The following is an 11,777-nucleotide window of genomic DNA, read 5'->3' as shown; positions in this document are numbered from 1 at the left end:
AACGTCGATTCTCCTGTTCCCTGGATGCTGCCTGACCTGCTGCGCTTTTCCAGCAACACATTTTCAGCTCTGATCTCCAGCATCTGCACACTTTCTCTCCCATTTTTACAGTATTAAGCAAGAACTTTCAAAAGTTGACAGGGGGCGGTTGTTTGGAGGTAAAGGGTCGGATGGAAAATGGGAAGTGTTCAAAAATTAAATAACAAAAGTTCAGAGACAGTATGTTCCTATTAGGATGAAAGGAAAGGCTGGTAGGTGTAGGGAATGCTAGATGAGAAGAGAAACTGAGGTTTTAGTTAAGAAAACGTAGGAAGCAGGGATTGAGTGAATCCAAGAAGCGTATAAAGGCAGTAGGAGTATACCTAAGAGGGAAATCAGAAGGGCAGAAAGGGGACATGAGATAGCTTTGGCAAATAGGGTTAAGGAGAATCCAAAGGGATTCTACAAATACATTAAGGACAAAATGATACAAGGGAGAGAACAGGATCCCTTAAAGATCAGCAAGGCAGCCTTTGTGTGGAGCCACAGGAGTTGGCGGAGATACTAAATGAATATTTTGCATCAATGTTTACTGTGGAGAAGGATATGGAAGATGCAGAATGTGGAAATAGATGGTTACATCTTGAAAAATGTCCATATTACAGAGGAGGAAGTGCTGGATGTGTTAAAACACATAAAGGTGGATAAATTCTAGGTGTATCCTAGAACTCTGTGGGAAGCAAGGGAAAAGGTTGCTGGGCCCATTGCTGAGATATTTGTATCATCGATAGCCACAGGTGAGGTGCTGGAAGACTGGAGGTTGGCTAATGTGGTACCACTGTTTAAGAAGGGTGGTAAGGACAAGCCAGGGAACTATAGACCAGTGAGCCTGACGTCAGTGGTGGGCAAGTTGTTGGAAGGAATCCTGAGGGACAGGATTTATGTGTATTTGGAAAGGCAAGGACTGATTAGGGATAGTAAACATGGCTTTGTGCATGGTAAGTCTTGTCTCACAAACTTGATTGAGTTTTTCAAAGAGGATTGACAAGGGCAAGTAATAGATGTGATCATGGGCTTCAGATTAGTATGGCAGAGCAGCGCAACATCGAGGGCCGAAGGGCCTGTATTGCGCTGTAATGTTCTATGTTCTCTGTATGGACTTCAGTCAGGCGTTTGACAAGGTTCCTCATGGTAGACTGTTTCGCAAGGTTATATCACATGGAATACAGGGAGAACTTTGAGCACAGAACTGCCTCAAAGGTAGAAGACAGAGGGCGGTGGTGGGAGGGTTGCTTTTCAGACTGGAGACCTGTGATCAGTGGTGTGCCACAAGGATCGGTGCTGGGTCCACAGCTTGTTGTTATTTATATAAATGATTTGGATGTCAACATAAGAAGCATGGTTAGTAGGTTTGCAGATGACACTAAAATTAGAGGTGTAGTGGACAGCAAAGAAGGTTACCTCAGAGTATAACATGTTGTAATGTTGGGTAAAGTAATTGTAGATTGGGAGACAGGAAGTTAGAATTTAATGTTTGTAAAATTATAGAAAGGGGATAGCATTGTGTGATTCCTTTAAAATATGGTGTTTTTTCAGCTTGAGCAGCTTGAAAGTTTGCAGCAACAGAGACCACCTGAATTGAAACATTTTCTATCAATAGGCCATACAGTTAGCAGCTTCAGCCTGAACTGCTGTGCTCTTCCAGCACCATTGATCCAGAATCTGGTTTCCAGCATCTGCAGTCATTGTTTTTACCTCATACAGTTAGCAGGCCAGGACAACAGGTTTTGAATTTTGCCAATCAATTTAAATCAGGCACTTATATAGCAAAAACATTTAAATCTTATGATTTTGACAACAGAGGACCAAATCTATTGAAAGAAATATTAATATGTCATCATGGGTACAAAAGGAGGAGGCAGTTGGACAAAGACCCCAGAGCTAACTGCCATCAGCCAGAGCTAAGAGTCCTCAGCTCTAGAAAGAGAAATTGGCTCTTACAGTCATCTAGAGAAAAGCACCACCTACATTTCTGACAGAAGAACAATGAAGAAGTCATTTCTGACAGAAGACTCGACGGAGAAGGCACAGAATATCCTGGAAGACAGGTAACCTAGCTGTAATTTCAAGAGAATAAATTCTTTTTTTTTGTAAATGAGTGGTACTTGTATTTATTGGAACAACATACCATTAGAATCTTCTTTTATTCAGGAATAATTAGTAGCCAGAAAGGTTTGTTAATAGTACAGTTAATTTGTTCACTGTTAGAGTTAGGTGAATAAATTGTTATTTGTTGATTTTAAAGTGAATGTCAGGGATTTAGTTTTATTTAATCACTAGAAGTTGCTGAAGAGCACGTTACCCTACTTTTCACACTCTTTTTACAGATCATAGGAGAAGGCGCTCGTTTTTGGGTGTTTCGGTTTTAGTTCTCGGGGTGGGGGGGGGTTAACCTTTGCTTTATAACAGATTAGGGGCTCAGATCTGGAAAGATTTGGACAGATTTGGATGGATTTGAACAGAATTAGGGTTCGAAAGATCCCAGCAGATTTAAACAGACTGGGAACTAGTGTCCTAGATCTTTAAATAAAACGTAAGTGAAAAGTGGAAACTTGTTCAATTTTGGTTGCTTGTTGTTGGTTAAATGAAAAGTGGGGAAATGGCCTTAATATTGCTATAGAGGTTTTGGGGGAGTCAAAGGTGCTTCCGAAATTTGCCAAGAAAGACAGAAAAAGGTGTTTTCAGTGCAATAAGGTGCACAAAGTCACAGTGCTGTTGGTTTAAGAAAGGCACTGGAGAAAAGGATATGGTATAAGAGGCCAAACCAGTGGAATTAGTTAAAGAAGTGAAGGAAAGACCAAGAGAAGTTGAGAAGCTGAAGGAGAGTGCACAGTCTAGTCAGTGAGATAGATTAGATACAGTGTGGAAACAGGCCCTTCTGCCCAACAAGTCCACACCGACCCTCTGAAGAGCAACCCACCCAGACCCATTCCCCTACATTTACCCCTTCACCTAACACTATGGACAATTTAGCATGGCCAATTCATCTAACCTGCACATTTTTGGACTGTGGGGGGAAACCAGAGGAAGCCCAGGGAGACACGGGGAGAATGTGTAAACTCCACACAGACAGTCGCCTGAGACGGGAATTGAACCCGGGTCTCTGGCGCTGTGAGGCAGCAGTGCTAACCACTGTGCGCCCCATCTTTTCAAAGACTTCACCTGTGTGGGTAAAATTTAGATAGAACAGGCAGAATAGAAGTTAAAATATTGAGAGATACGGGAGCTAGTCTGTCTGTAGTAGTAAGTGATTAAAATATTTGCACTTCTTTTAAAATATTGCCCAAGAGAGTTGTAACCTGTGGAATAAGTGGAGAAAGGAGTAGTGTTCCCTTGTTGAGATAAGCTAGCAAGTCCAGTCAAGACTGGGGATGTGAGAGTGGGAGTAACAGGAAAATTGGCTATATTGCAGTTATTATTGGAAATGATATATCTGGATCACAGGTGAGAGTGATGCCCGTTGTAGTGGAAATGCCAAAAGAAAGCCAGGGTACTGAGGAGTTAAAAGAAAACTACCCCGGAAGTTTTCTGGACTGTGTGGTGACAAGATCCCACAGCCATAATTTAAAACAAGAAGGGAGAAAAAAAAGAAAAAAGATGAAGGAGTTGCAGTCCAGTTAGCTGACACTCTATTTGAAGGTAGGGGGGGAAAAAAAACTAAGCAATTAGAGGATCAGGCAAAGCTGTTTAGTTCTGAAAGATTAATGAAGTGACAATAAAATGATGAGACAATAAAGGATTTGCATCATAAAGCCTACTCGGCAAAGGAATCAAAGTGTATTCCAGAATACTATTGCCTTAAGGATAAACTCATAGGTGGAAATGGAGACCTTGGCAGTTTGTGCAGATGAGAAGTGAATGGACGTTCACCAGATTGTGTTGCTAGTAGAATACAGACAGGAATTATTGCAAGTGGTCTGTAGGAGGTCATCTGGGAGTGTGGAAGACTCCAGCTAAGATACAGAAGCATTTCTAATGGCCCGGATTACATAAAGGTGTGGTGGAATTTTGCTGTACCTGTCATACGTGTCAGATGGGTTGGAAAGCCACAGGCTGTGATAGAACCAGCGCCTTTGATGCCAATTCCTGTGTTTGAAGAATCTTTTACACTGGTTATAATTGATTGTGTAGGTCACCTCTCTAAGACCAAAAGTGGGAACCAGTATTTGCTAATCGTAATGGATGTATCTATCAGGTTTCCGGAGGCAGTTCCATTACGGAATGTCAAGGCATAAAGGATTGTGGAGAAGTTATGATTTGGAGATGCCGATGTTGGACTGGGGTGTACAAAGTCAAAAATCACACAACATCAGGTTATAATCCAACAGCTTTATTTGGAAGCACTAGCTTTCGGAGCGCAGCTCCTTCATCAGGCAGTTTTGGACTATAAGATTGTAGGACACAGAATTTACCGCAAAAGTGGACAGTGTGATATAACTGAAATTATATATTGAAAAAGACCTGGATTGTTTGTTAAGTTTCTCATCTTTTACAATGGACATGTTGGTTTCTGTTCTTTCATACGTAAATTCAATTACTTTCTTAAAGTTACATTCTCAAATGAACTTTAACAATAGGTGCCATGTTGGCCCAGATAATGCATTGAAGGTGTGAGGTGCCCTGTGTGAGGCTGTCTGTGCCCCAGTGTTCAGACTGATTCTAATCTAAAAAAGGGATTTATAGAATCTTATGTGATTTAAGCAGTTTTTGAGTAAAATAAAATGTAATTCTGCAAGTACAAATTCACCCCACAAACTTATAAGTGTCTGTGTGTGTGTGCGCGTGCCCAGATTACCCAAAAGATTGGGATAAAGGGAATTTATATTATTTGCTTTAGAGATACTCCAAGTGAATGACTCAGTTTACTCCATTTGAATTGATGTTCAGGCACAAAGTAAAAGGGCCTTTAAAATTACTAAAGGAAATGTTGATAGGTCCGAAGTCAGAGATCTCACAGTTGGATTATGTATCTGAAGTGAGAGAAAGGTGAATGTTAGCTAGACAACATTTGAAGGTGGTGCAGCACATAAGGCAAGAAACCGATAAGAAATCTAAAATTCGTCTGCTTACCTGTGGGGATACAGTATTGATGCTTTTACCAGTGGAAGGAGGTCTGTTCAAAGCAAAGTTAAAAATCACACAACATCATGTTCTCGTCCAACAGGTTTATTGGAAGTACTAGCTTTTGGAGCGCTGCTCCACAACCACCTGATGAAGGAGCGTCGCTCCGAAAGCTAGTGCTTCCAATAAACCTGTTGAATTATAACCTGGTGTTGTGTGATTTTTAACTATGTACACCCTAGTCCAACACCGGCATCTCCAAATCATGTTCAAAGCAAGCTTTAATGATCCCTATCAGATTGAGAAGAAGTTAAGTCAGGTGAATTGTCTAGTAAAAATTCCAGTAAAAATAATGTATTGAGTATGTCATGTGAACATACTGAAACATTACTATGACAGGGAATGGGAATTGGAGAAACAGGTATTAATTACTGCCACTCAGGGTGAGGAGTCAAATCCAGCTGATGTGGATTTGGATGTGCCTCAGAATAAATTGACTAATGAGGAAGTCTTTAAGGAATGGGATAAGGCTGTGAGCTATTTGTCCCTGGAACAGAGAACTGAAATGAAAGCCATGTTACAGTGCGATGAGGACCTAAGTAGAAATAGAATGGGGAGGACTAATGGCATGGCATATGAGGTTGACATAGGGAATGCTGTTCCGATAAAACAACACCCGAACTGGCTTAATTGCCTCAAAGCAGTGCAGGTTCGGAAGGAAATGGAAGCAATGCTCCAAGAAGACATCTCAGAGATGAATTAAAGTGAGTGGAGTTCACTGATCATGTTGGTTCCCAAACCAGATGGTACTCAATGATTCTGCATAGATCATCGGAAGGTCAATGCTGAGACTAAATCTGACTCATATCCAATTCCAAGGCTGGAGGGATTGTATGGAAAATGTCGAATAAGCCACATACATCACAACATTGGACTGATTTTGCAGGTACTGGCAAGTACCTTTGTCGGAGAGAGTAAAAGAAATTTCTGCTTTTGTAACCCCAAATGGGCTATATCATTTAAAGCAATGTCCTTTGGAATGAAAATGCACCAGCCACTTTTCAAAGACTTATGAACAGAGTTGTTGCAGGATTGACAATTTGTGCTGTCTACAGATGACGAATCTTTCGCCATTCATGGAAAGATCATGGACAATTTTCAGAATTCCTTGAGAGATTACAGAAGGCAAAGTTGGTCATAAACTTGGCAAAAGCAGAATTTGCAAAGGCGCAAGTGACATTCCTCGGGTACAACATTGGATATGGACAGATAACATTAAGGAACATGAAGACAAAGACCATTGAGGAATTCCCAAGACAATCCTTGAAGAAGGAAGTGCTATGATTTTTAGGACTAAGCAGATTCTAAAGGAAATTTGCACCAAACTTTAGTACCATAGTGGCATCACTGGAAAAAAGAAGGCAAAATTTCAATGGACAAAACAATGCCAGGAGGCATTTGAGAATTTAAAGCAGTATTAACCACTACACCAATTTAGGCCAAACTAAATTTTCTAGAAACGCTTCAAAGTTGCTATCAATGCAAGCAACGTAGGTGTTGAAGCTGTGTTGTTACAGGAGGATGATTGTGAAATTGTAAGGCAAATTGATTATTTTTCAAAAAACTCAATATCCACCAGAAAAAATATTAAATCATTGAAAAAGATTTATTAAGTTTGTAGTGGCCTTACAACATTTTAATGTTTACATTGCAAACAATAAATCAGAGACGATTGAGTGTACCCACGAAATCCTTTGATATTTCTGGAAAGATTTAAGGATGAGAACACCAGATTATTTAACTGGAAACATGTTACAAGCATTTAATTCATGGATTGTTGATGTTGCATGTCATGAAATTACTGGGGATGCTTTGTCGTAAGTTTAAAAGAAAAGTGTTTATTTAAGATAGAAATGATTCGGAGATGCCGGTGTTGGAGTGGGGTGTACAAAGTTAAAAATCACACAACACCAGGTTATAGTCCAACAGGTTTAATTGGAAGCACACTAGCTTTCGGAGCGCTGCTCCTCCATCTGATGAAGGAGCGTCACTCCGAAAGCTAGTGTGCTTCCAATTAAACCTTTTGGACTATAACCTGGTGTTATGTGATTTTTAAGATAGAAATAGTAGTGTTCAATGTCATATACAAATAGAATTTTGTAAAAAAATGTGTAACTGTAGATTAATGAGCTATGGATCTAGTGATGTAATGGAGTTAAGGTTTTAAAAAAAATGAAGCCACCTTTTCATAATGATGGTTCATTTTTTTCTTAAGGTGGGAGGTGTTGCACTATTGGGTAAAAGAATTGTAGATTGGGAGACAGAAAGTTAGAATTTGATTCTTGTAAAATTGAAAGGTTGTAAGAGAGGGAAAAGCATTGCATGAGCCCTTTAAAAGATGGTGTGTTTTCAGTGCTTAGAGTTAAAGTGGATGCCTGTGAGCAGCGTTAAAGTTTGCAGGAACAGAGAGCACCCGAATCAAAACATTTTGTATCAAAAGGCCATTCAGTTAGCAGCCAAGACAACGGGTTTTGAATTTATATTCCTGAAGAAGGGCTTATGCTTGAAACGTTGATTCTCCTGCTCCTTGGATGCTGCCTGACCTGTTGTGCTTTTCCAGTGTCACACTTTTTGACGCTGATCTCCAGCATCTGCAGTCGTCACTTTCTCCTAGGTTTTGACTTTAGCCAATCAATTTAAATTAGGCCCTAAGATACCAAAAACCTATTAAATTTAAATCTGATCATTTTGACAACATAAGACATATTGTAAGAAATACCGATATGTCATCATGGGTATAAAGGAAGGACAAAGACCCCAGAGCTAACAGCCAGCAGCCAGAGCTAAGAGTCCTCCACTCTAGAAAGAAAATTGGCTCTTACAGTCATCTATGTATTGAAAAAAAATCTAAATATCTGACAGAAGTACAACGAAGAAGACATTTCTATGGAGGAATTGGAGGAAGTGTTCCAGACAGAAGACTCGACAGAGAAAGCACAGAACATTCTGGATGATGGGTAACCTGGCTGTAATTTCAAGAGAGTAATTTTTTTTTGCATATGAGTGGGACTTGTATTTATTGGAACAACATACCATTAGAATCTTCTTTTATTCAGGAATAATTAGTAGCCAGAAGGGTTTGTTAATAGTACAGTTAATTTGTTCACTATTAGAGTTAGATAAATAAATTGTTATTTTTTGATTTTAAAGTGAGTGTCAGGGATTTATTTTTATTTAACCACTAGAAGTTGCTGAAGAGGAGGTAACATCACTTTTCACATTCCTTTTACAGATTATAGGACAAGGTGCTCCTGTTTGGGTATTTTGGTTTTATTCTCAGACGATGGTCAATCTTCACTTTATAACAGATGAGGTCTTGTTCAGATGGACCAGTGGGCCAAGGAGTGGCAGATGGAATTTAATTTAGGTAAATGTGAGGTGCTGCAATTTGGAATAGGAAATCAGGACAGGACTTAAAAACTAAATGGTAAAGTCCGGGGTTGCTGAACAAAGAGACCTTGGGTTCGAACTTGCTTGAAAGTGGAGTTGCAGGTAGACAGCATTGTGAAGAAGGCATTTGGTATGCTTGCCTTTATTGGTCAGTGTATTGAGTGTAGGAGTTCGGAGTTCATGTTGCGGCTGTACACAACACTGGTTTGACCACTTTTGGAGTATTGCATGCAATTCTGATCTCCCTGTTGTAGGCAGGATATTATGAAACTTAAGGGATTCAGAAAAGATTTACAAGGATGTTGCCAGGGTTGGAGGGTTTGAGCTACAGGGAGAGGCTGAATAGGCTGGGGCTGATTTCCCTGGAGCATCAGAGGCTGAGGGGTGACCTTATAGAGGTTTATAAAATCATGAGGGACATGGATAGGATAAATATACAAGGTCTTTTCCCCAAAGTGGTGAGGCCCAAAACCAGATCTTAAAATGAGAGGGGAAAGATTTAAAAGGGACCTAAGGGGCAACTTGTTCAGAGGAAGTGGTGGAGGCTGTTGCAATAATAACATTTAAAAGGCATCCTGGATGGGTATATGAATAGGAAGGGTTTAGGGGAATATGGACCAAACTGTGGCAAATGAGACTACATTAGTTTAGGATATCTGGTCGGCATGGACGAGTTGGACAAGGGGGTTTGTTTCTGTGGTGCATATCTCTATGACTCTGATGGAAAAAGTACTTTCAGCACAAGTAGCAGATCATTTGGAAATATTTATAAGTTTTTCAACTTTAATTAGAACGAATTAATGATAATTTTTGAAAAAGAAACTAAAAGGTAAATTTTAGTAAAATTTTCATCAGAACTACAAAGCTTCTTTATGACAAAGCTTTATGAGCAATCTATCTTCATTATCCAGGAATAAAAGAAAATACAGTATTTAAAAACCTTTAAGTGTTTGTGACTTTAAATAAACCTGTTGGACTATAACCTGGTGTCGTGTGACTTCTGACTTTGTCTATGCAGTCCAACACCATATCATGGTTAGAATTTAGAACACTCAGCTATGTGTACACACAAAGAGAAAATTCCTGCTATCACTTTTAAGAAAATCATTTAAATAAGAGTCACAACGCCAGTTAAATATGATGGTAATGCAGAAAGAGATTACACCACCAAGCAGTTTTAAAATAATAAATGCTTCACAAAGGAAATTCAGATACACTATCTGGAAACAACTATTTAATTGGTATAGAATTGATTCTGGAAAAAAAGACAATTATTCTGTAGGTCCAGTAACCAATGGTGCTTTAAACAACAGAATATAAGAGAAACGATAGACAAAGTCTCACCCTTCACATTGAGAATCCCCTCCATTGTGCTAAATGGGACAGACTTCAAACAGACCTAGAACTCAAGACCGGGTATCCATGAGGTGCTGTGGGCCATCAACACAATGTGCAAACCCATGGCCCAGCATAGCCCCCACTGAACCATTACCATCAAAAGGACCCCTTCTCCTGCCTCCAACACACCCCACACACCTGGACACCCTGTGCTGGCCTGTTACCCCCCCCTTGGTCTCTTTATTTCCAACTACCATTGACAGCTTCCTGTCCACCTCCCTCCCCCACTCCAACTTCTCACCCTTTGCAAAGCGCAGCCTCCACTCCCTCAGCTCCAACCCCAACCTCACCATCAAACCCACAGACAAGGGGGGTGCAGTAGCAGTGTGGCACTCAGACCTCTACACAGCTGACGCCAGGCACCAACTCACGGAAACCTCTTTCTACTGCCCCGTTGACCATGGTCTCACCACCCATCACCAAAGCATCATCTCCCAGACCATCCACAACCTCATCACCTCAGGGAATCTCCCGCCCACAGCTTCCAGCCTCATAATCTGTGAACCCCACACTGCCCGATTCTACCTCCTTCCCAATGATCCACAAACCTGACTGCCCCAGTCGACCCATGGTCTCAGCTAGCTCCTGCCCCACTGAACTCATCTCCATACACCTTGACACTGACCTTTCCCTGTTGGTCCAGGAACTCCCCACCTACATTCAGGACACCACACATGCCCTCCATCTCTTCCATGACTTTCATTTCCCCAGCCCCCAACATTTCATCTTCACCATGGACTTCCAATCCCTGTACAGATCCATCCACCATGGTAAAGGCCTCCACGTCCTCCAATTCTCCGTCTCCCGACGTCCACACCAGTACCCTTCCACTGACACTCTCATTCGATTGGCTGAACTGGTCCTCACTCTCAATAATTTCTCCTTTGAATCCTCCCACTTCCTTGAGACCAAAGGGGTAGCCATGGGCACCCGCATGGACCTCAGCTATGCCTGTCCTTCCCTCGGGTATGTGGAACAGTCATCTTCCGCAGCTACATTGGCACCATCTCCCACCTTTTCCTCCGCTACATTGATGACTGTATCATGCCATGTCATGCTCCCACGAGGGGGTTGAACAGTTCACCAACTTCACTAACACGTTCCATCCTGACCTTAAATTCACCTGGCCTCTCTCGGACAGCTCCCTCCCTTTCCTGGACCTCCATCTCCATCAACGGTGATCCGCTACATTGATGACTGTATCATGCCATGTCATGCTCCCACGAGGGTTCCATCCTGACCTTAAATTCACCTGGCCTCTCTCGGACAGCTCCCTCCCTTTCCTGGACCTCCATCTCCATCAACGGTGACCGACTCAACACCGACATCTAATTCAAATCCACCAACTCCTACAGCTCCCTGGATTACACCTCCTCCCACCCTGCTTCCTGTAAAAATGCTATCCTTTATTCCCAATTCCTCCAGCTCCGCCGCATCTGCTGCCAGGAGGACCAGTTCCACCACAGAACAAACCAGATGGCCTCCTTCTTCAAGGGCCGCAATTTCCCCTCCCATGTGGTCAATGATGCCCTCCAGCGCATCTCATTCCATTTCCTGCACCTCTACCCTCTCATCCCACCCTCCAATTGCAGCAAGGACAGAACCCCACTGGTCCTCTCCTTCAACTGTACCAACCTCTGGATACATCACATCATCTTCCGCCATTTCCTCTACCACATACAAGCAGACATAGAACATAGAACAATACAGCACAGAACAGGCCCTTCGGCCCACGATGTTGTGCCGAACATTTGTCCTAGCTTAAGCACCCATCCATGTACCTATCCAATTGCCGCTTAAAGGTCACCAATGATTCTGACTCTGCCACT

Source organism: Chiloscyllium plagiosum, chromosome 26, assembly GCF_004010195.1.
Source record: "Chiloscyllium plagiosum isolate BGI_BamShark_2017 chromosome 26, ASM401019v2, whole genome shotgun sequence".
Lineage (NCBI taxonomy): Eukaryota > Metazoa > Chordata > Chondrichthyes > Orectolobiformes > Hemiscylliidae > Chiloscyllium > Chiloscyllium plagiosum.
The sequence above is the reverse complement of the archived record's forward strand: the minus strand, read 5'-3'. Positions refer to the sequence as shown.